Consider the following 25,387-nt stretch of genomic DNA (forward strand, 5'->3'; position numbering starts at 1 on the left):
AAGGTGTCTCCTTTGTCTCCTGTGTTTCCACTAGAGGCTGCTTTCCCTGGTTTGCAAGTTGTTTACCTGAATAAAGCTTCCCCTTCTATCACACCCCAGATTGGGGACTCCTGTTTGCATTAGATTAGTGGCAGCAAACTTTGTTGACTGACTCAAGATACCATAATGTATGTGAAAGGTCTTTTTGAAAAACTGGAAAGGAGTATAAAGTTTAAAGTTTTATGGCCTCTTTCCAAAGCATCAATGCATCTCACAGAACTCATCATTTTAGCTATTAGAAAAATTGACCTGGGATGAAATTGTTCAGGCAACACCTGTTTTGGGTGAGTATAAATATATAAATATAAATATAAATATTCACCCAAATATGTTTTTCTTTCCTTGCACTATAAATACACACGTCACCTATTATATATGCCTAGTGCTGTGCAAGGTGCTAGCAACATAGAGTGAGGACAGACAGCCCAGGTGCCCAGAACCAATCTTCATAAACCACCTAATCCTTGGCTATTTTTAAATCTTTACATACCTCCCATCCCCCACCCCTAGGTTCTCCTTACTCATGCTGTTCAATCGCATGATTGATTAACTTACTAAATTATTTATATGCATATATATTTATTATGTATCTTTTTAATTAAGAATTTTATTGATACATTCTTAACTAGAGGTTCCTAATTCTGGGGAAATTTCCATCTTACAAATGTGTTCTTGGAGAGTGCATGATTATGGACAGGTGGCCTTTGAGTTCCTGTGGCAATTAGGAGAAGGGCACTTTTAGGAGCCCTTCTCAGGCTGTATCCTCCCAGCTATTGACGAGCTTTAAGTCAGGTCATTTTACACGGCATTAAATGGAGGGTGGTTATAAGGGTTTATGTCTCAGAATAATGCCTTAGTTTTATGTGGCTTTCTCTATTTGTCCTATACTTAACAATAAAACAGTTAAATATAAACATCTCTTTCAATTTGTTCACTACTTCATAACGAAAATTGGCGCAGGTGCAGGCCACTAGGAGGGATGGCGTGACCCGGAGCGTCCAGGCGAGGGCTACGAGTCCGCTGAAGGAGGGCAAAACAATCAGTGACAATTACAATAACAACAACGATAACAATAATGATAACAACAATCACAGTAATAACAAATCTGAGAGACTCGCATCCGCCAAATAGTAATAAGGGCTACGAATCGCGTCTCCGAGAAGCCGCCATCCCCGGGACTGCACCCGCAGCAGCATCAGCGGCTCTCGTGGCGCCCCTGGCGGCCCCCTTCCTAGCGAGGGGCGGGGCAGTGCGGGCGGGGCCCGCGGGGAGGGGCGGGGCGCCGAGACCGCGGCCGAGGGTGGGGACGAGGGGGAGGAGGGGACGGACAGGCGGCTGGGCGGGGCGCGCTCGGGCCTCAGCTCTTCACGCGCCGCGCTCGCAGCTCAGTATCCCGCGGCGCCGTGAGCCTGGGCGGTGAGCGCAGTCTGTGAGCCGAGGCAGCAGCCGCAGGAGGAGCCGCGGGCATTCAGGTAGGCGCGAGGACGCCCGCCGCGCAGCCTGAAGCCCAAGCGCCCCGGGCCCGGCCCGAGGGTTGTGGCGAGGCCGGGGGGCGGTACGCGGAGGCCCGGGCGGGCGGGGCCGGTGCCTGGGGGCGGGGACCGGCCTGGCCCGAGGGCTCGGCGCGGTCGCGCTGCGCTGCTGGAGCTGGCAGAGCGGTGGAAGTCGGGGTTCGAGGCGGTGCGGGCGCCTCTGCACGCCAGCTCGGTCCCGGGCTGTGGCAGCCCGGGAGGTGTGGAAACCGCCTGCCCCGGGGGCGTCCAAAGAGGACGGAAGGCGGGGGACGGCCTGCTCCTTCCCACTTTCGGGGCTCCTAGGCCAGTTCGCCCGCGCAGCCCTCGGGAACTTGTTAACCGGAAAGCTTGGCAGAGAAACAAATGCCAACGTTTTGGAAGAACTGAGAGTCACGTCGTTAGGCGCTGAGGCTTTATTTTCCTTCCCCGCCCCCTGCCCAACCTCGGCCCGACTTGGCCAAAGAAGGATGTGTCACCAGTTCGGGGCCTTGGGCGGGATCCCCGGCCCGGCTGGGAGCGGGAGTACCTGAAACAAAGGTAAACGGAGGCCGGGCAGACCCTAGTCCTGCCTTGCGACCGTCCCCGGGCCCACCGGGTGGGTCTCGCTCCCGCGCCGAACCCGGCCACCGCCTCGGAGGGGCTTTCTCCGGGGGGACCTCTCGATGGAAACCAGCTGGCCTGGGCTTGGAGTTGATGTTGCATCTGAACTCTGTTGTGCTCACATTATTCCCAGTTCTTCGATTCTGGTAAAGCTTAAGGAAATGTTATCCAGTTTTAGTGGTCTGCAAATGTAAGGGAGGATAAATTGCTGTTTGTAAATTATAAGGTATTTTCTTATTAGGAAATGGTCTGGAAGCACGAAATAAAAATTCTTAACACGTAAGCAGAAACGTGATTTGTGGTGCAGTCCAAAATCTGAGGAAGTGTTCCTCCTCAAAATCGTTCATGTACAAAACAGCCCCCAAACCTTTGGTGCCAGGCATTTTTCTTTGTTCTTCATTAGTCTCAGGCCTCAGTTTCTTGTAAACAGAGCACCTAGTGCCGAGACCCTAAGAATTGCCATACTAGGTCAGAGCATGTGCATCCAGCTCAGCAAGCAGCAGACTTGTAGTAAAACACGGTTTTCTTTCTTGGTGATGCCATTAAAATTATCTCAATTTCATTCCTTTCAGTAGTATCCATGACTTAGTGAAAGCCTTTTAAAAAACCAATAGACCACTCCTAGTTAATGCATACAATTTATTCACATTTATTGTATCCAAATGGTTCTCCTAACCTGTCTGGCAGAAGAACTCACTTATGAGATATTTGTGGAGAAAACCTGGATCTTTTATAAATCTGGGAGCTCAGAAATTGAGGACAGGGAAGATAAAGTTAAGTTTTTTAAAAACAGAAAACTTTGGAGAAGTCTTTACCAGGACCAGCCTGGCCTTTGGGTTAAAAAAATAGCTTTATCCACTAAAAATCTGAACATTAAGCAGTTAAATATTTATTTGTATTCATTAGTATTTGCATATCTTAAAATGCAGCTTAACATTCTGGAGTGTGAAGGGGCTGACTTATCCTAGTCTGAATTAATTTGGCCTTAATGTTTAGCTGAAACCAGCTGCCTTAAGAGAATGAAAGTTCTGTTTCAGCAAGAAAGGAATAGGAGATGAGTAGTTTTGGAGTATGGGGTACTGTTCAAATCATAACTCTGCTTTTAAACTCTTCAGAGGCTCCTCATTACCTCTCGCAAACATAGTCTTCATGGACATGGCCCCTGCCACCCTTCTATGTGCAGCTAAAGCTGTACTATATATTTCCTCTCTGAAACTTTTCTTGACATCTGCTCCCTCCCGACCAAAATAAGAAACCCCACCACCTGGAGTAGAATTGATCACCCTTATGGGCATTACCATCCTCTAAATTAGGGGGTTTTGACCGTGGAGCTATTGACATTCGGACCAGATAATTCTTTGTTGTAGGGGTCTATCCTGTGCATTAGAGGATGTTTTAGCCTCTGCTTAATTGATTATCAGTATTACCCTCATCCCCAGTTGTGACAAACATTCACACAGCCCACACAGTTGTGACAATCACATATGTCTTCAGACATTGCCAGGAGTCCCTTGGGAGGGCCCAGATCACCCCTACCTGAGAACCACTGTTCTAAACAGACTGCTACCTTAACACCAGTGACACTGCATGGTCCTCATTTGCTTATGTGTTCATTTTATCTACTATGCTGAGTCTGAGGGCAGGAGTAGTCATTCATTCATGTGACAAATATCTGAGGGAGGGCCTACTTAGCCAGACACTATTTAGGTCTGGGAATCCAGTGGTAAAAGCAATTGATGTGGTCTCTGCACTCATAGACATTACAGTCTAAAGAGAGTAACAGATGCATACATGTACAATGATACAATTACCTCATTACAATTGTGATACATTCTAGAAGTACAGAATGCTCTGAGTACATAGAACGGGTCCTGACCTAGTTTGGAAACTAGGAAAGTTTCCTTGGAAATGAATTTTAGGGTGAGGTGGACTCTGAACGATAATAGATGCTATAAGGTGAAGCTTATGGGGACAGTATTCCTGCAGAAGGAACAGGATCTTTTCTGGGACTTAGAGGCCAGTGAGACTGGAACATGGAGAATGATGGGGCAAGATGACATAAAAGGAATCTGGGAAGGTAAGTGAAGGCTATCTCTAGCAGCAGTTCTCAGTCCAGCCTGCTCATCAAAATCACAAGAGGTTAACTTAAAACTAGTGCTGAGCCATCCTCTAAGCCCATTAAATCGGAATGTCTGCTATGGTCCTATTCCCTCCCCAACTGCCGTGTTCCCCACACCTTCCAAAGGGGTAACCACTGTTACTAGTTTCCAGTAATTTACTATAACAGCTGGGACCAAGGTGGTAGCGGAGGAGATGAAGAGAAGTACAGTAAAACCTTGGATTGCGAGTAATGTGGTTTGCGAGTGTTTTGCAAGATGAGCAGACATTTCTAATACATTTTAACTTGGTAAACAAGCGATGTCTTGCAATACGAGTAGTTTGTTTCTGGAACGAATTATGCTCACAAACCAAGGTATTACTGTGTATGGATACAGGAGATATATTTAGGAGGCATATATCTAGACATTTTCTGTGGGCATTCAAGCAAATGCATATTCTTCTTTCCATCTGTTTACACAAATGGTAGCATACTGTACACACTGTTGTGTTCTTTGTTTTGTTCTCTTGTTCTCTGAACAATGTCTTGGAAATCTTTCCATTTCAATGTATAGTTTCCTTCTTATTTTGAGTTACTGTATAGTATTCCATTGTATGGATATACCACAGATTATTTAACCATCCTATTAATGGACACTTAAATTGTTTCCAATAATTTACTGTAACAGTACTAATGCCAGTTCATGTGTGTGAATATATTTGCAAGATAGATTCCTAGAAGTGGACTTGTTGGGTCAGATATGTACACACACACACACACACACACACACACACACACACACACGTTTGTAAAGATTTGTGTTTGTAAAAGATCACTCTGGTCATATTGGAGAAAATTGTGTGGGACAAAATGAATGAATGTGGGGGCAGCTGTCCCTAATTAAGGTTACCGTGTTCTGTAGAATGAATTGTGCCCCTCCCCCCAGATTGATATTTTGAAGCCCCATCCCCCAAAGTGACTATATTTGAGGATAGCCTTTAGGAGGTAATTAAGGTTAAAAGAGGTCATAGGGGTGGGACCCTAATCTGATAAAATTGGTGGCCTTATAAGAAGAGGAGGGAAGGCCATGTGAGCACACTGAGAAAGTGGCCATCTGCGAGCCAAGAACAAATCTTCCCTAGAAACCACCTCTGATGGACCTTGATCTGGGACTTACGTAAATTTCTGGAAATTCTATGAATTTCTGTTGTTTAAGCCAGCCAGTCTGTAGTATTTTATTATGGTAGCCTGAGCCAACGAATACACTGTGGAAAGGTAGGAGAGAAAAGATGGTAGCTGGGAACAAGGAAGGAGGGAGCAGGGGAGATGGAGAGAGGTAGATGGATATAGGAGATATATTTAGGAGGCACAATTGATAGGATTTGATGGTTGATATGGCACAAGCCGTAAGAGGAAGAAATAAGTATGTAGGGTGACTCCCAAGATTCTGGCTTGCCCATCCAGGTGAATGGTGGAGTTGTTACCTGAGATAGAGAACACTGGAAGGATAAATAGTTTCGAGGTGGGTTTAAATCACATTTCACTTTGAGACTGGTGAGACCTTTAAGTGGAGATGTCATAAGCATCTGATAATTCAAATCCATAACTCAGAGGAGTGGCTGAACTGGGGACACAAGTTTTTAGGTGTAAATTGAAATGTGTGGATGGAATTACCTAGGGCAGAGGTTGTAAACCTGCAGCACACAGCTGAACCTGGCTTACAGATGTGATTTGTTTTTCCAACACAGTGGTTTTTGTTGTTTAATTTTGAGTTAATTGCCAATAATTTAAAATCTGAAGATGTCCCTTGGAAATATCGAATTGGGGTTTTTCTTTAAAAATGTGAAGATTTAGCCCTCCTGAGCTGGCTTTCCAATGTTGTCAAATGTGGCAACAATTGATTGGAGCTAAGTCACAACTGATACCAGCTGCTTTCTAGTTCACCAAAGAGCATCCCTCCACTCTTAAAATTTATGCGTGGCCTCCTTTGCTCATTTACTTCTCTGACCCTGTCAGCATTGAGTGTGTGACCCCTGCTCTAGGAGGAGAGCAGAAATGACCCTCACTTTGGCTGCACATTGGAAACATTGGATGATTAAAAAATACTGATGCTGGGCCCATCCCAGAAATTCTGTGTCTGTTTACCTGGTCTGAATTGTAACCTGGGATTTTTGAAAGCTCCTCTGGTGAGTGCACTGAGCAGTGGAAGTTGAGACCCATTGATAGAGATTCAGAAGGGAAGAGGGCTCAGGCCCAATCAACACTGGGTAAAGGAGGGTAGCCCCAGGAAAAGGATGAGAAATGGCCAGGGAGGTACAGTAGAATGGCACCTTACTTCCAGTTAAAGTGTGCAAACTTAACCCAATACACTTGAAGGGGTTTTTAATTAGATAAGAGAGAGCGAAGTTTTATTTTGCATCTAAACTCACTGTTTGTTTTGCATGTGTACATTTATGCTGTTCGTACCGCGTAGGGTTATGTACACAAACACAAGTATGCTTTACTTAATGAGCCGTTTAAAGGATTTTCAAGAGTAATTTAGACTATACTTGATTTTTGTCTTACTCTAAAATCTAATTCCAGCTTAAGATGTGTCATAAAAGGCAAGAAAAGAGGATATTTCAAAAAGAGAGGAGTCATCAAGTTAAGAAGTAGACTGAAAATGATCTGTTGAACTTAGCAAGATGAAGTCTTTGACCTCAGCAAGAACCATTTTAGATTGGAAGAGGCAGAAACCAGACCGAGATGAGTAAACAGTAAGGAAATAAATGCTGAATGTTGGAGAAATCTTTTGAGAAGTTTACCCAAAAAGGGGAGTGGTGAGGGCGGGACAGGTACCCTTATATGTCTCCATGACAGGTGTTCAAACTGTGTTGGTTACCCAAACACTTCTAACTTGGCAGGAAGGCAGTGCATTGGTGCTTGATTACCCCTCTCCCATTTCGTAGGGGTCTTGCTTGTGTTTGTTTTGGAGACTTTGTGCTTTTCACTAAGGAGATACTTTGCCAGGTTTCTTGAGACTCCGATGTTGGAAATTAGGCCCTTCGTCTCTTATCTGGAAAGCCATCGAGCTCCTAAAGGCCAGCAGTGATCTGGGCTCCAGTGACCCTGACCTCATCCGCCATTGAACTGATGAACAAAGACCAGATTGTTGGCATATTGAAAATGGAATACTTGGCTATGTCAGGGAATATGTATCTAGCTGTCAGATTTCCAGGAGTAGTTTTGGCAGCTGTATTTTTTCCAAATAACTTGATATTATAGCTTGGTTTTCCAGTTGCATACATGTAAAATTTCTCATGCTTTGAAAACTTTTTCATTGACAGTGATTAAAGGGTATGACTATAACTTGGATTAGGACTTCGTTGAGCTCAGAGAGAAGGAGAGAGGAGTGAACAAACTTCAGTTTCCAAAAGGTTGTGTGAATGCTGTTACCTTGAAGACCTTGGATTAGACTGTCTAGAGTGGGTTGTCATGCAGATGGTCACTACCAGTCTGTCTGTTAACCCATTTCTGCCTCCTTGGCAGCCTTAACTTGGCACAGGAGGGCTCAAAGGTCAGTTTTGCACTTCATGTTTCTAAGAGTTGGGACCCAGCAGAAGAACAAAAATCATAGGGATGCCAAGGATTATTAGGGAAGAATGGTGTTTATTACGAAGACATAAGCCCTATTGCTATACTCTTCTTTGCAAACAGCAGCATTTGTTTATCCACTCATCAGCTGATGGTCATTTGGGTTGTTTACATCTTTTGGCAATTGTGAATAGTGTTCCTAAGAGCATTTGCATACAAATTTTTACTTGAATACCTGTTTCATTTCTTTTGTGTATATAACTAGGTGTGGGACTGCTGTGTCATATGGTAATTCCATGTCTAGCTTTTTGAGGAGCCACCAAACTTTTCCACAGCAGTTGCACCATTTTACATTTCTACTAGCAATATTCAAAAGTTCCCAGTTTCTCTGCATCCTTGTCAGCACTGGTTATTTTCTGTCTTTTGGGTTTTTTGGTTATAGCCATCCTAGTGGTTGTGAAGTAATATCCCATTGTAATTTTGATTTGCATTTCCCTAATGACTAATGATGTTAAACATCTTTTAATGTGCTTGTTGGCCGTTTATGTATCTTCTTTGGATAAATGTCTATTCAAGTCCTTTATCCATTTTTTTAATTGGGCTGTCTGTCTTTTTGTTGACTTGATATAAATTCTTTATGTATTCTGGATACCAGACCCTTGTTAGATACATGATTTGCAAATATTTTCTCCCATACTGTAGGCTGCTTTTTCACTTTCTTGATAGTGTCCTTCACACAAAAGCTTTGAATTCTGATAGACTTAATTTATGGTGTTTTTTTTGTTGTTATATTTTTGGTGTCATATCTAAGAATCCATTGCCAGATCCAAGGTCATATCTTCTAAGAGTTTACAGTTTTAGTTCTTACATTTAGGTCTTTGATCCATTTTCAGTTAACTTTTGTGTGTGAGGTAAGCATCCAACTCCATTCTTTTGCTTGTGGCTATCCAGTTGTCCCAGCACCATTTGTTAAAAGAAATGTGTATTTTTATGCAAGTCTCAGACTCTGAGTTTTCTCTTTTGTTTCACAAAATTGTTGTGAGGTTACAAAGAGAAGGTGTATGTGTAATCACTTTGAAAAATATAAATCACTGAACAAATATTTGTGATAATTACTGGTTTCCCATAGCTAGCTTGCAGTTGTACAAAGCCTCTGGAAGTTAGTGTCCCTCAGCAGCCACCCAAAGTCTCCTATTCTGCTTCCTAAGAGTCATGACATAGCTAGAAGGCTGGATTCCTATTGCACCCCTGGGTGCAAAGTCACAGAGCCCCAGATATAAGAGGTAGTTGGAGAAATTGTACCCATCCAGAATTGAAAGTATATTTTCTTGTAGGGCATGTGTTTGTCAAATTCTGTTGCTATTCCTCTCAAATTTGGCGATATCTGTTCTAGGTGTATAAAGCATAGTTTTCAAAATAAAAGAGTCTTCAGGCACAGTAGGAGAATAAAGGCAGTTCTTTTTATTGGACCAGGAATCCTCACATTTCACTGTATCAGCTCTTAAGCCTCTAGAACTAAGACTGTTTCCAGATTCAGTGGCTAGTGACCTCACTTAGTTCAATCAGCAAATATTTATTGAGCAGGCACTGTACTAGATATTAGAGATACAGTGCCTTGTGATACAAGACTAAACTCTCTCTGGACCCTGCATCCCCCTCTAAATCTGCGCCTCTCTTGAGTCCACACTAATCAGGCCTTTACTCCCCAACTTTGCTAAATCCATTGAATCAGCTCTCAGTCTTTGTTTTACTTGACCTTTCAGCAGCATTTACACAGTTGATTATTCCTCTTTGAAATGCTTTCTTCACTTAGCTTCCAGAACATTACATTCTCTGGATTTCCTCCTACCTTACTGGAGGCTCTTTCTTAGTCTTTTTGCTAATTCCTCATCATCTTCCTGACCTCCAAAGTTGGAGTGCTGCTTACTCTACAAAGCTATTTTTCCTTATCAGCCCTATTTCCTTGGCATTTCACCCAGTCTTATGACTTTAAATACCATCTATACAGCAACCCCTACACACCAGTAACTACCAAATTTTATCTTCAAGTTAAAGCCTCTCGTCTGAATCTCACACTTGGATATCAAAGTGCCTGCTTGACGTCTCCATTGGGATATCTAACAGACAGCTCGAAACTGAACCCCTGATTTTCCCCTCCAAAACCCCCTCTTCTCACAGCCTGTTCCATCTCAGTAAATAGCAGCTCCATTCTTCCACTAGTCCAGGCCAAAAACCGTGGCGTTAACCTTGACTCTCTTCTTTCTCTTTCATCCCACATTCAGTCTATGAGCAAACCCTGTTGGCTCTACCTTCAGAATGTATCTAGAATTGGTCACATCCTATTATTTCTACTCACTTATATGTGGAATCTAAATAAAGGACTCTTGAGGGCCGGCTGAGTGGCTCAGTTAGTTAAGAGCTCGCTCAAGAGTGTGAGCTCTGAGCAACAGCGGTTCGATTCCCTGCCCGAGCTGAGCTACCGCTGAGCTGCCAACAGGTGGCAGGATGGCTCAGCTAAAAAAGAAAGAAAGGAAGGAAGGAAAGAAGGAAGGAAGGAAGGGAGGGAAGAAAGAAAGAACTCAGATACAGAGAAGAGATGGTGGTTGCTGGCGGGGCGGGGGAGGAGTGCAAAATGGGTGAAGGTAGTCAATAGGTACAAACTTTATAAATGGTGTCCAAACCACCCTTATATCTCACCTGGATTATTGCATAGCCTCTCCCTGCTGGTGTCCTTGCTCTCCTAGAGCCCCCAATACAGCAGCTAGAGGGACCCTGTTAAATTAAGCTCTCAGCTTAGAGCCTTTATATTTACCTCTAAGGTGCTCCATAATCTAAACTCCCTTTTACCTCTCTGAGTTCATCTCCTACTATTCTCCCCTGTGTTTACTTTGTCCCAGTCACAAATGGTACTTTATTCTTCATCCAACAAACCAGCTATGTTCCTGCCTTAGGACCTTTGCTTTCTGGTAATATCTACAAAACTACCTCCCTCACTTCCTGAGGGTCTTTGCTAAAGTTCACTTTTCCCAGCTTCACTTTCCAATTCTGCTTCCCAGAGCTCTCAGGACTCTGGGTATTCCTCCTATCACACCCCACACCCTCAGACTGAGCCATCCTAGACCATAAGGACCATCCTGGTAGTTCAGTGAGCCAGAAAGCCTTAATCTCTACATTTTGTGAAGCCGGTGTACCAGCCCTTGACTTCTTTTGCATAAGAGAGAAATTTAATTTTTCTTTTTGATTTTTCTGTTATATATAGCGTAAACATATTTGTCTCATTCATTCTCACTTATTTATAGGAGTTCTTTGTTTTATAGATAATCATTATTATAAAAATGACACATTTTCCTTCAATCTGTTGGAGTCCTCTTTGTTTGTAATAGTTTTTAATTTCGATGTCAAATTTATCTATATTTGCCCTTATGGCTTTTAATTTTACTGACTTTTTTTTTTTAAGATTTTTTTTTTTTCTTGGGGAATTGGGGAAGGGAAACAGACAAGTTGCTGTCCTTTTGTTCTTCAGTCTAGTTGGTGGAGTACGTTGCTTCACCGGCCCGTGTTGGTATTATCATTGTGCTCTTCCTGGGTAAGGCAGTTGCTCGCTTGCCATTGGATGGCCGCTCACAGGCTGCCGGCGGCTCACGCTGCCACTCACAGCAGCTCTTGGCAGCCCACTGCATCAGGGGCTGCAGCCTACGCCAACACCGGCGACTCACAGCAGCCCAGCTCCAGGTCAAGCTGTTGTTCACCATCTTAGCTGTAGAGGGCACAGCATCACTGGCCCTCATGTGGGATCCGAACCGGGGCCCTGCTGCTCAGAGCTGGCATCCCAAGCCAACTCTTAACGCACCTCTTGGCCGGCCCCCTGACCATTTTTTTTAAATGGATGTTTTTCCTGCCCTGAAGATATAAACGTGGAATCTTACATTTTCTTATATTTTTGTATAAAATTCATCTGGAATTTATTTTTGTATTATAAGGGAGGAATCTTGTTCAGTTGACTATCCATTTGGAATAATAATTTTTATAATTGGCAGGTCAAATTATCAGTTAATAAATTCTCATGCATAGGTTGGTTTTAGGACTCTGGTTCCATTGATTTTTGTTTCAGTGCCATTAATACACTTACTTATAGCTTTATAATATATTGTGATTCTTGGCAAGGTCTTTGTTCTTTTTAAAAAATTAAATATTAAATGGCTATAACACAATATTTGTAAAACATATGTAAGGTGTAATGCATAGCAATACAGTGAACATTTGTTACCCATTGCTCAGTTTAAGGGGAAAATATTGCTATTACTTTGTCTTTGCCCCCCACCCCCTACCCTAAAGTTGTCTGGATTCTTCTTGGCATTATTTTCTTTTCTGTGTGAAATTTTAAAATTAACTTATAAACTGATCTTAGAATCAATTCCTATCATTGAAGGCAATTATAGTTTCTGTATCAATAACTGCAGTTTGAAAATTAATAAACTAATCATTTAAATGTTTTTCCCATTTAAAAACAAGAATTTGAGTAATGTGATGTGAACAGTGGTTAGGAATTATTGGTTAAATGTGGTCATGATTTCCACTCATCATCAGTTTAGCATCTGCTTTGGTGGTTTTTGACCATTACGCTGTTCTTATTTTTTTATTGAGATATAATTGACATATTAGTTGCATGTGTGCAACATATTGTTCATCCTGTCCTCATTATAATCAAAGATTAGAATGTCCAAAAGATTCTGGCCAGCTAAAAAATCATGGTAAGTATCTATTACATATGACGAAGGTGTTTTGGCTACAGATGAAATGGAGAGAGAGTGGGAGGTGAAAGAAAAACAGATGGAGAGAAAATATCAATGAAGATGTATGTTTTCATGTCATAGAAATTGATTGGTTTCAAGGAATAAGTATCCACTTACAGATATAGAAGTAAAAAAGGTATTTTTATAATAAAAATATACAGAGAGCACATCAACTCCAGTTTTATTAAGTGCAGCCAGCCATAGTGGAAATTGAACATGCTTCTCTCTGTGTGTATTTGTCTGACCTGTTTTCTTAACACCAGCGTCTGCTGCCATGTTGCTCATCATGGATACCCCAAAACAGTGGCCTCAGCCATCAAATCTGTAGGACCTTTAAGACCCAGAGCTCTCTGCTAATTAGCAATGTGTCATTGCTTCAATTACAAATCCCCAGGAGAGAAAATATGATTGGCCACCTTGCTTGAGTTTGTGTCCCAACCATATTTGATCAGAGATTGGAAAGCATATGACACATGGAGTTGTCCCATCGAGCATGTGGACAAAACTGGTCCCTAAGAAGTAGGGATATCACTTTTACAGACAGAATACTTGTTTGAAATGGAATTAATTGGTGCCCTGAGCTCTGGGCGGGGCGGGAGGAGGATGAGAGTATAAAATATATACAGCCTCCCCCAAAGATGGTAAGAGTGTAATAGGAAAGGAAGACTGGTTGAACTACTGTCCATTCTGTAGCCCTAGGAAGCTTCATTTCTCTGATACTCTTTACAGATGATTCCCGCCTATCAGGAATGGGGATCTTAGGAGGTGAGATGAAGTAACAAACTTTAGGAATGTAATCAAAATTTTTCTTAAGACCTGTACTATAATATCTGTCAAGATGTAGATACCTTGGGCCAAAGTCTGTTTCCCTTTAATAGCCAGCTACAGTGATGATAAAAGTCTGTTGAGACGATAACAGACCAGACTGGGGATCTCCATTAAGTTACATTCAGCTCACCTAGCTTGGTGACCACTGACGTTCAAATGTCCAAGTCCTCTAACTCCCACATAGTAGGGCTTGGTTTGTCTTGAGCCCTTCATGCATAGCACAGATAAGTGCTATGCAAGGACATTCATAAGGAGAAGGAACACTAGGGGTAGTTGTATTGAGTGAATGCTACCAGCAGAAACTGTTAATGGTCTCCAGTTACCAGTGTGGATGTGTCACTTTTCCTGAAGGACCCACGCCTGGCTGACAAAATATTGTGAGGTGCTTTGGTAACTAAATACCTATGCAGGAATGCATTCTCCAGGGATTTGGACATATGTAAGCTAAGTTTGGAGATAGGGTGCTGCAAGCCCGCCATTACTGGTGAGCCAGAGGTTTATTTGATGCGTAGACTTTTATAAAAGAACTTGCATGGCTATAGTACAAGTATAATTGAGCCTCTTGTTGGCAGTCTTTCTGAGTGTGTGTTGGGAGGGAGCTCTGGTTCATGCACCTCTAGTGGGTTGTCTTCTGTACTTTGCCTCTCAGTACAAGGGCACGTGTGATGGGGGCCAGAGGTGCTGATCTTAGGTTCAGAGCATATGCTAAATAAGCCTTTTCATCAGATAAAATGCTGATTAAGCTGAGCGGTTATCAGAATGTCCATGAGTGCCAGTTCATCCTAGATGGAGTCAGTCAGTCCCTCCTTGAACTGGTTATAAAAAGGAACTTTTTTCCTAGTCCAGATCTTGGCCAAGAAAACAGAAATGGTAGTATATTAGCAAACTGCCTCCCTCCTTTCTTCCTTCCCTTCCTTTATTAAATGCCTCCTCTGTGCCAGGCATTGTTTGGGTGTTGGGATACTGTGGTGAATGAGGCAAACAATCCTTGCCCTCCTGGAGTGTGCATTCTATTGCAGGGATGTGTAAATACAGTAAATGTGTAAGCAATAAACAAATCCATTTCAGGTACTGATAAGTGCTGTGCAGACATTAAACTGGATAATGGGGTAGAAAGAAAGGCATGAGATAGGGCCTTGGTCTAGGGAGAAGAAGAGGCTGTTGGAGAAACCAAAAAACAGCCGAGGAAGAGCAGAACAAGATGAGGTCAGGAGGGGGTAGGGAAATTCTGGACATATAGCAGGTAGAGGACTTTAGATTTTGTTCCAAATGCAGTAGGTAGCTATTGGAGCATCTGAAACAGATCAGTTTGCTCTGATTTACATACATTATTCTTCTTATGCTCTTTGGAGAATGACTGGAGTATGCAGAGGCAGGAATGGAGGCAGAAAGACCAGTTAGAAGGCCATGACAGTAGTGCAGGTAGAGGATAATTTGGGCCAGGATTCTAGCAGTGGAGGTAATGAGAAATGAAAATTGAGAGAGATTTTGGAGCTAGGACTGACAGGCCTTACTGAGTGAGTTTATATTCCGAGTATGGCCTGCAGATATGGCATTCCACTTTTATGGACTTCCAAACACCTAAAAAGGTACCTTTTAAAGAGTTCTGTTGCCCCAGTAAGGTACTCTGGTTGTGTATTTACCAGGCTATCAGGTTGTCTGTCTGTACAGTAAGTAAATAATAACGAATAAAGCCTTGCTGAGCCTCATCTGCAGAATATAAGGATTCCTGTCCCACCTGTAGAATGTCAGGTGAATGAAAAACTCTGGAGCATCTCAGGGTTCTCCTCATGCCCCTCAGGATATGAATGACAGTCATATGAATGACAGTCGTAGGTTGGTGAGGCAGGCGTGTTGACTGCCCTGACCCTAGCTAGGCTTGGAGCCATCAGCTCAGACTGATGCACCATGTGTGCGGTCAGCAAATAAAAATCAAGTCATGAACAACCTCGCTTGTGCTGTTACAGCAGATAGCTCTGTGTTTATTCTCAACCTTTTTGCGTTTAATTTTCTGACTGTGCGTTTCTGGCTATGCTCAGTCTCCATACCTGCTTCTGGCCTTGTGGTGTGGATCCCCAGTATGTCTCCCCTTTGGCTTCTTGCATTTCCTGTCTGATCTCAGCATCCTCTTCCCTAGCTCTCCCCACGTCCCCAGCACTTCTGTCATGATATTGAATGAAAAATGTTCTGCTGAAGTTGTGGCCACAGAGCCCCACAAGAGGTGGTGGGTGATTCAGCCTTGTGCCCCAAGGATTGTTTTGTTTAGTTAGGTACTACTCTTGAGCCAACAGGACCACAACCTTTTGCCTGAAATTGTCGTGTAGACAGAAAAATGCTTCATGTACTCTTCCAGTGGGCAAGCTCAAAGATTCTCTGGATCGGTGCAAAGATGAACTAACAATCTTAATTGTGATAAGACCTCACCTGACATATGTCAAGATTGACTAAATAGAGGGCGTCAGTGGGGCCAGGAGATACGATAACAAAGCTGTATCCAGGATAGAAACTAAGAAATAGGGAAGCTGTGGGTTCTGTTGAGGAATACATGTGAGACCTAGAGGGACACATGAGAACTGCAAAGGTTGTCAGTTCAACATGATCTGCATTTCCTTCTTACCTGGAGATATTTCCATTGGGCTTTTGTCCTGTTCCCCTACCCCGGTTGAATTTTGGGGTGTTCTACAGCATCTGACAGTTCATGCATTAAGAAAATCTTGTTGAATTCCTATTTTATGTTTTGCACTGGCTACATGTTGGGGATATGAGGATGAGTAAATTGCAGTGCCTTTCTCATTCATCTCTTCTCCTGCTTCCATGATCCATCACATTGCCACCTGAATCCCATCTTCCTCCTTCCTGAGCAACTGTAACAGCTATAAATGCTGAATAAATACTTTGTGAATAAATGGAAATGATTTCTAACCTTCTTCTGTTTAGAAAATCTTTACACTGAATCTTTGTATTTATGTTTTCTCCAAATCAAATCTCATGTTTCACTCTTCTGTTAATTTTTTTCCTTGCCCTGATATTTTCAGGTCTCCTGCATTTAGAGTCTTCTGCATTTTCCATTTCCCTCCTGTTGATTTAATCTCACAGGTCACTTGTTCTAAAAAAAAAAGCTTTATGCTTCTTATGTCATGTCTTGTATATAATTCTGTTCCTGGATATTATGCCATTTATGAATATACTTTTAATTATGTCCCAGTAAATATTTTTGAAAAGCTCATTGTCTTAATTATGCTTATAAATTTTGGTAATATACTTAAAATCTGAAGTTCAGATAGTTAGCATTAACATTATTTATTGGTTTTCAAGAGTTTAACTTTAAGTTTTACTCCATTAACTTTTCTGTTAGGATTTTCTTTTACATGGCTATTTTAGATGTCACAATTTCATCATTCACTAATAAATTTATTAAGTTTACAAGCTTTCTGAAAAACAAAATTGGGGTTAAGAAACATTTTTGTTCTATCTAGCCAGATTACTACAATAACTTCAGTGTTGTATAAATTTCTTATCTCTTTTTTTCTTTCTTCCATCCTTCTGTCCTTCCTTTTTCTTACGCCTACAAATTTGAGACAGTTCCTTCCTTAGAAGTTGAGAAATCTGGGATTATTGCAGTGACTCAGGTGATGACTATGCTAGTTACTTTAGCCTTCATACAGACATGGTATAGGACAGAGGGGTTTTGATGTTAACCTGGGCTCAAATCAGTTTTTCCACTTTCTAAGTGTGTAATTTCTCAGTTTTTAAAAACTCTCTTAGCCCCAGTTTCCTCACTTGTAAAATGGAAATAACACTAAACTCAATGTTGACATAAGAACAAATTAAATAATGCATTGAATTGCTCAGCACAATACCCAGCATATAAGACTTAAAAAAAAATTATGGTGTAATAATATGAATCTTCCCTTCGAGAGCCCAGTGTAAAAAGGATCAGCCGACATAGCAGCATGCCTCTGCCTCCACCCTAGCCCTTCACACTCGCACCTCGTCCCACCTAAGCCCAAGCTAAAAGCCTCAAAGAGAAGCATGCCCCATACTCCCCATCTCGTTCTCTCTCACGATCTCTTGATGATATGATAGTAGCATGAATTCCTGCAGAGTGGTCTCAACTGCTAGTGGAGGCCTACAGAGGGCTTGTCTTACTCTGAACTCACCAGTACATTTCTGGAAATGATACTCCTTCAGATGTGTGGTTATTAAAATGTACTTTTAGATGTTCTAAAGGGTTAGGGTATGGTCATGGGAGAAGGTGGCTAAGACAAGGTAGAAAACAAGATCAACACAATTATTGTGGAGAAAAGGTCAAGAAACTAAAAGGCCAGGTTATCAGATGGATTATTTAGCTATTTGGATGTTGCAATCAAATAAGAATTGTAACAGAAATAGTGTTGGAGTGACAGTGAGCCAGAAGCTAAAATCATCAAGGAATGAAAGGGAGTGACCTTGGGGAGACTTAAATGTTGCAATAAGGAAGGGTAGTGGATGGTAGAGTCTAATGGTGTGGAGTCTAATGTGTGTGACTCAAAGCAGGGGATTTTTGGAGAGGGCAGAGTGAGAATGGACTGAGAGTATCAGTGAGGAACAAGAAGGGTGCTTATCAGGCCTCATGTCTGAAGGGCATGGAAGGGAAAAAGAGTCACCATCTCAGAGGGCTACAGGGAAAGCAGCATTTTGGGGGGAAGAACCCAGTCTCCATTTAAATAAGTAGGTAAGCTTCAGAGAAGAGGTCCAGGATATGGGGCGTTTGCTGATATCTAGCCATGAGTCCCACAGGGCTCAGTGGAAAGGTTAGAACTTCAGAAGATGGGATAGAGGCTGAGATTCCATCATTAGTCATGTCTCCCTTGCATACATCATCAATTTTTTTGCCTCTCTCACTTCATTAACCTTACCTGGCTAAACCACAGCACTGATTAAATACAACTCTTTGCCTGTTCCCTACGTGTAAAACCATGCTGCTGAGCTTGCCTTAAATTAATGATCGTAACCTCAAATGGACCCATAATGTTGCCTTGCAATCATAGATTTCCCCATTCTCTTTCATCTCCCCCAGATGACTATTGTATGTCTTCAGTCTCCTCACATGTTCACTATCTTCTCCCCACTCTTCATCTTCAGTTGGTGACCTTGCCACTTATTTCTGAATTGAAAAAGGAAAACAAGAGCTTTCACCACCACAGCTACCCACTACCTGCGTGTACTGTGTTTTCTGTCCTGTTACTGTGAAAGAACTGACCCATTTAAGTGGTCATAATTCTCTTGTATTGGTTTTTCCCTCTCCTCAATCATTGTTTTATACATGAAAATATGCTTTTATTTATCCCATCTTAAAAATAATCCTCCTTGACTCTGCCTTCCCCTCTATTGCTTTGCTTCACTGAAACTTCATAGCAAAACTTCTTGGAAGAGTTGTCTATAGTCTGTTGCTGTTTCTCTTCCCATTCTTTCTTGTACTCAAGCAAGTCAGATTTCGGCCCCCACAATTCCATTAAAACCACTCTTAATCATTTACCAGCCATGTCCACATCTGTCATTTTTCAGTACTTATTTGACAATATTCAGGAGCAGAATTGATCACTTCCTTCTCCTTGAAACAGCTTCTTCAGTTGGCTTCTGAGCTACTTGTCAAGAACTATGAAGGATCTAAGGTTTTACTCTTTTTGTAAGCTAACAAGTTACCCTGCCACAGTTTCAGGAATGGTGGTACAAGACACAAGACTTCTGGATCGGAGACAAAAGACAGTTTATTATTTACAGCAGTAGCAGTAGCCAGTGTAGCAGTAGTTTTGTACTGCTTCTTTGAGCCCCAGTTACCTCTGAGGCAATGTAAAGGGGGCCAGATTATAGCTGCACACATGGTGAGTTGTGTTATTAAAAACGAAACCTATTTTAGAGAAACCAAATCTTTTATAATGGGCAATAAACATGATTTGTCTTTGTTCTAGAGGGAAACATTATTGTACTGGACAGTGACCCTTTGCTGTGGAGGGAGACACTACCAAGTCTTCCAAGGCTGTTGCTATACAAACATTCTTGAAAAGATAGTCTACAACGCTCATATCACTGACTATCAAGACAGTCAGTGCCTTGCTTGAAGTGTGTGAAGAAACATGGAAGACCCATGGAGAATTGTTTCACAATTCCTTTCTCTGGCCACTTCTTTTCAGCCTCCCCTGCTGCTTCCTCTTCACTTCCCCAAACTCTAGATCTGCACAAGCTACATGTAGCTGTTTAAATTCAATATTCAGTTAATCAGCTTCAAGTGCCATATTGCAAGTGCTCCATTGCCACATATGGGTAGTGGCTACCTATTGAATGACACATTTATAAATATTTCATCATCGCAGGAAGTTCCATTGGACAGCACTGCTTTGCATGTTTGAGTGCCTCCGGCCTCAGCCTTTGGATGTTTCTTTTTATATTCCTATATAGAAATATACATTTTCTATAGAATCTTATAGAGTAAGATTTATTATAGAATAAATATTTCTGTATATTTCTTCCTCTTTTCTTTCTGCTTTGCCTCATTTGGTGATCTCATGTAGTCTTAAGGCTTTAAATATGATTCGAATTTGTATCAGCCCAAATCTCTCCCCTAAAGTCTAGACTCAGTTCTCCAACAGCATTCCTCATATCTTTACCTGAATGTCTAATCGGCATTTCAAAAGTAATGTTCACAACTGAACTACTGACCTTCCTTGCCACCACCACTTCCTCTCCCACCAGCAAACTTTCCTGAAGTCTTCCCAGTCTCAGTATCAGTTCTCTTCCAGTTGTTCAAGCAAAAAAACAACAACAATAACCAAAAACAATGTGAAAAAAACAACCCTTAGACTTTGACCTTCCTTTTTTCCATAAAACCACACACCTGTCCCATTCGCTCTTGTTTCAAAATATATTCAGAATCTACTTCTCACTCTTCCCCTGCTACCGCCTGATCCAAGCCAACATCATCTTTTGCCTTGATTATTCCAAGCAGATTTGGCCCCCTTTTTGGTCTCCCTGTTTTCACTCTTGTTTCCTTTAGTCTGTTCTCATCACAGCAGCCAGAATAATCTTGTTAAAAAGTAGGTCAAATCATGTCATTTCTCTGTTCAAAATCTTCAGTAACTTCCCATTCAGTAAAAGTCAAAGCCTAGTCACACCGCCGTTCTCACTCTTGCAAAACGTGCTTCTACCTCAGAGACTTTATAGTTGGTATTTCTTCCATTCTCCTTCCCCCACAACCCACCTCCACGCACGTACTTTTTCCCTCATGATACCCTTATTGAGGACACCAAGATAATTGTCTTATAGAATGATCCATATCATGAATTTCTGTTTCCTCATGGTATTGTTTAACTTATTTCTCTATCACCTGTGTTTCCTAAAAGATTGATTAAAGCTAAATATTTTTGGCAAAAAAACTCCATGAAAGATACTTCGATCTTCCTATTGCATCATATTGAGAGATACACATTGTCTGATTGTCTCATTAGTGATGCTAAATTTAACTAAGATGTTAAGGTGGTGACTTTCAGATCCCTCCATGATAAGTCTACATTTTTACCTTTGTGAATAACAAATAATCTGAAGGGTGAATGATATTTTTTTAAATTCTGTGGTTTTAAGAATATTATGTAGCTGTGGAGCCCAGTTTTTTGTGTTTTTTTTCCAAATAAAATATTTTTTTGGAGATCTAATATATAAAACAGATAAAGACAGAGCTATTCTGGTTCCAGTGGGAAATGCCTAGTATTGGCAGCTTCCAAGGGAACTCCGACAAGCACAGCTTGTAACTCACAGAGCCCGCCCAAAGGACAGAGGCCCAGGGAGGATACATGAAGTCTTAATAAGGCTACCTAGCATCTCACAAGAAAGGCTCAGTGTTCTTTCTGCGAGAGCACAATTTGGGGAACTCTGTCATTTCCTTGGAAAGTTGTGGTTGTGGATTATCACTAGAATGGCACTTAGTTTTTCCCTGGCAGTCCACCCACTGTTCTAAGTTGTCTGAGTGTGTTCTTTGACATCCTATCTGTTTTGCAGATGTGAAGATTTGAAATTACTTCATTTTTAGTGTGTGTTGGGTTGCAGTCCTTTCTTTGTTTCCCCTTTGGAAATTCCTCTTCATCCACAAAGAATTCCAGACTCAGACATTATTCATCTTATGTCTGGAACGCTAAAATCTCATGAGCTTCCACATGTCTTACCTTTTTCCACCTTCAGAACATTCAAAATGCTGTCGCAGCTAAAGTCAGTTTTGTCATTTGCTTGCTGCTTGTCCCTTTCTGCACCTTACTTATCAAACAACTTAATGTGCCTCAATAGAGAATTGAATAAGTAAACTTGGTATACACGATGTATATAAGATCTAATATATTTTATTCTCATGGAAAGTGGAAAAAGAAGGTAATAAACTATAATAAAATCTCACTTTGGTTAAAAATAAAAAAATAAATATTCACAAAACTCCCCATGCCTGTGTATATTTAAAGCCAAAAAAGGACATTTATAAAAATGTTCACATTGATACTATCGCTAGGTGTGATCTTTGTTTTTCTGTCCTCTGCAGTGCTATACAGTGGTACACCTACAGTATAAATATGACCTGTCCCTCCTGCCCCCGTTGAACCCTCTCAGGGGCCCTCTGATGCTGTTGCCTCTGCCCTACCACCCTGAGCTGTAGCTCCTAGAAGCCTTCCTTCAAACTTGACACTGGAATCATACCAAACTCCTGGTGGCTCCTCACACATCCTGTGCCATCTCGTGCCTTGCTCCCTTTGTCCACAAGGCATTTACCCTTTCTTTTTGCAGCCAACTACTTCTGCTCTTCTCCAGGACTGGGCTTGGCTATCCTCCTCTCTGGATATCTTCCTTGATATAAAGTTTAGGTACTCTCTATCTCTGCCAACTCACGCTGTAAGCTACTTGAGACAAAATCATAGAATTCATACTTCCCTCATCTTGAAGAGAGAACCTAGCTTAGAGTGGCACTTCAATGTTTATTAAACTGTGTTGTATATAATATGTTCTTCTAAACTGTCCAAATGATTTTTATATATTGAATGTGATTTGATGTTTTACATGATCTCCTCAAAAATAAGAAAAAGGCTTAGAAAAGGCAAATATGTGAATTAAAGTAGCTGAAAATACTACCAGCAAACAGACAACTATTATTGATGTTTTAGAATATACAGTAGGTATAAAGTTTTAAAATTATAAAACGGTAGAAGTTTACCCCTTTCAGAGCCAGAACTTGGGGAAATCAGTAGCTTTGTAAATTACATGCATTAAAAATTAATATCCAGTTCACTGTGCTTCCCATATCAAGTAATAGAAAACAGTTCTCTGGTAAAATATAGCTTTTTTCTAATCAAGTCAAGAAAAAAAATTTTGCGTTTCTCATGTTCCCTAGACCCCAGAGCCAGCTTTCATCCTGTTTTTCCAGAAGAGAAGGCGAAATCCCAGTGAGGGAAGTGACTTGATCAGCTTACTCAGTTGGTCAGCGCAGAAGCAGAAGCTGGGGCGAGGAGCTCCTGACTGCCCACCTGGTACTTTTCCCTGTAGCCACATTTCCTGTTTCTCCACTGGCGTGAAAATAAAAGTAAGTTTTTAAGCGCTTCCTAATTCCCATATGCTCAAATCAGGCCTGCTACAGAGATGTTCTTATTTTACTTTTAGTCTCATTAAGACATTAGCCCTAAACTTAAAGCATTAATTGTTCTTTCATATTCACGTACACAATTTCTTTGAGCATCAGAAAAAATTTTCCTTCTAAGAGATTTCCCAATTTATTTTCTGAACTATTTTTGAAGTGAATGTAACAAATAAAATATTCCAGGTCACTTTTTTTCCTACAAGTAGTTCTATGGTATATGTTTTTGTATTCCTCTACATTGTTCCCTCGGGATGAGTTTCCATACTGAGTCATCCACCAAAGAGTGCCAGTGTTTTCCAGGCAAATTAATAGTTTTATTATTTCAAAGTGACTCATTACTTCTGAATCATCACACCTTGTTTACTCTGTTAAAGAAAAAGCTTTTAGACATTTTTTACAGTTTTTCCTCTTCCTAGTCTTCAAATTCCCCACCTAAGTGACATGGACATTCAGCCAATTTTCTCTTGTGTCTACAATTTATGTTGATCATGTTCTTCTTGAAGCCTTTCATCAGTTGAGATAACCCATGGAACTTCTTTACCTCATACTTTCTGTTCCAGATGTGTCCTGAAATAAAACACACAAATAGCAACATAAAAAATAGTATAACACCATTCTCTATTTTCCATCATTACATTTATGTTAAGGTTTTATTAACTCCCCAAATTTCTCCATGAAATTAAGGAGAAACACCTATAAAAAGAAAAACTATAGCTTGAATGTTTGTTGGTACACAAAATCTTTGGAATTCAGCATGTTGGAAGAATGAAACACTTTCCTCCCTTGACTTCCGTGTCATATTTGGCTGGTTTTCTTCCTGTCCTTTGAAAATCAGTTCTCTGCCTCCTTCCTGGCATCCTTCTCCTCGACCCATACATGCCAGCCTTCCTCAGAATTTTGTCTTTGACCCTTTTTTCATCCTATGCATGTTCAGTCTTATTCCTCTTATGGCTTTAAAACCTTTGTCTGGTGCTTGCTCCCAAACCATTATTTTCAACTCTCTCTTCACCGCCACGTATATATATCCATGTGCGTGAGGAATATCTAGGGGATGCTTCACCGAAACAACCCATGCCTGAAGCTGCATTCCTCTCCCCTGCACCATTGCCTCCAAGGCTTAGCACACAGTAACCAGCCCCAGCCTTATTTTCACATCGCCCTAGAACCCATTTTTAGTTTTTTAAAATTTGTTATCGATATTATATATTAATTCTCATTTTTAAAGTGTCAATGCTTAAAAGTCTTTTTAAAAAATTTCCAGAAGGTAAGGAGGGGCTGGTAGAAAAGGGTAAAGGAGGTCAAATATATGGAGAACTGACTCTGGGTGGTGAACACACAATGCAATTTATAGATGATATATTATAGAACTATACACTTGAAACCTATATAATTTTACTAACCAATGTTACCCCAATAAATTTAATAAAGATAAAAAGGGAATTTGAAAATACATTTGTTAAAAAAATTAATCAGTCTCCACTCCGAACTAGGCCTCCTTCTCAGAGACAACCAATTTTTTTTAGTTATTTTTTCCATTATTTATCTCCATACTTATAAATGCATTATATTGTGAGTTCATAAATTTTAAACACTACATCTTGCCTTCCTGATATGAATTTCAGTTCTCTTACCCTTAATCTACCACACTAACAAAATAAAGCGTAAAAATGTGATCATCCGATGCATAATAAGTTATTTGACAACCATATGAGATTTTTTTTACAACCATATGAGATTTTTTAAAACTCTCAACAAACTAGAAATAGACAAGAACTTTCTCAATCTGATAAAGGGTATCTACCAAAAAACCTACAGCTATCATTATACTTTATGGTGAAAGAGTGAATATTTTTGCTTTAAGATCAAGTACAAGGCAAGGATTTTTTTAAACTCACCACTTCTATTCAGTATTGTTCTGGAGAGCCTAACCAGTGTAACAGGCAGTAAGGCAGTAAATATTGGAAAGGAAAAAGTAAAACTATCTCTATTTTCAGACAACATGATTGTCTACATAGAAAATCCCAAGGAATTTACCAGAAAAATACTATACTTAATAACTGAATTTAGCCAAGTGGCAAGCAACAAGAACAAATGCATAAATCCACTGTATTTTATATACCAACAACAAACACAATGAAAAATGAAACTAAAATAACAATACCATTTATGTTTTTTGGTTAGCATCAAAAAACATAAAATGCTTGAGAATAAATTTAATGAAAGACCTACAAACATTGCTGAGAGAAATAAAAGAGCATCTAAATAAATGGAGATATATACTATGTTCATGGATTGCATG

At 40.9% G+C, this 25,387-nt stretch overlaps 1 protein-coding gene across 4 annotated transcripts in view; it reads left to right on the top strand.

The window, feature by feature from the left end:
* The first annotated feature begins 1,369 nt into the window (after nucleotides 1-1,369).
* PPP2R3A (protein phosphatase 2 regulatory subunit B''alpha) overlaps nucleotides 1,370-25,387 on the top strand; it is a 155,852-nt gene continuing 131,834 nt past the window's right edge. Inside the window, exons 1-2 of one of the 4 annotated variants that reach the window (XM_019654584.1) lie at nucleotides 1,376-1,511; nucleotides 22,846-23,034. The gene's annotated coding sequence lies outside the window, so the exon portion shown is untranslated. Of the gene's footprint in view, nucleotides 1,512-1,663; nucleotides 2,091-22,845; nucleotides 23,035-25,387 lie in introns of those variants that run through there. The other 3 variants (XM_019654586.1, XM_019654585.1, XM_019654587.1) reach the window with 3 other exon arrangements.

This window comes from Hipposideros armiger, unplaced genomic scaffold, assembly GCF_001890085.2.
Source record: "Hipposideros armiger isolate ML-2016 unplaced genomic scaffold, ASM189008v1 scaffold_226, whole genome shotgun sequence".
NCBI lineage: Eukaryota > Metazoa > Chordata > Mammalia > Chiroptera > Hipposideridae > Hipposideros > Hipposideros armiger.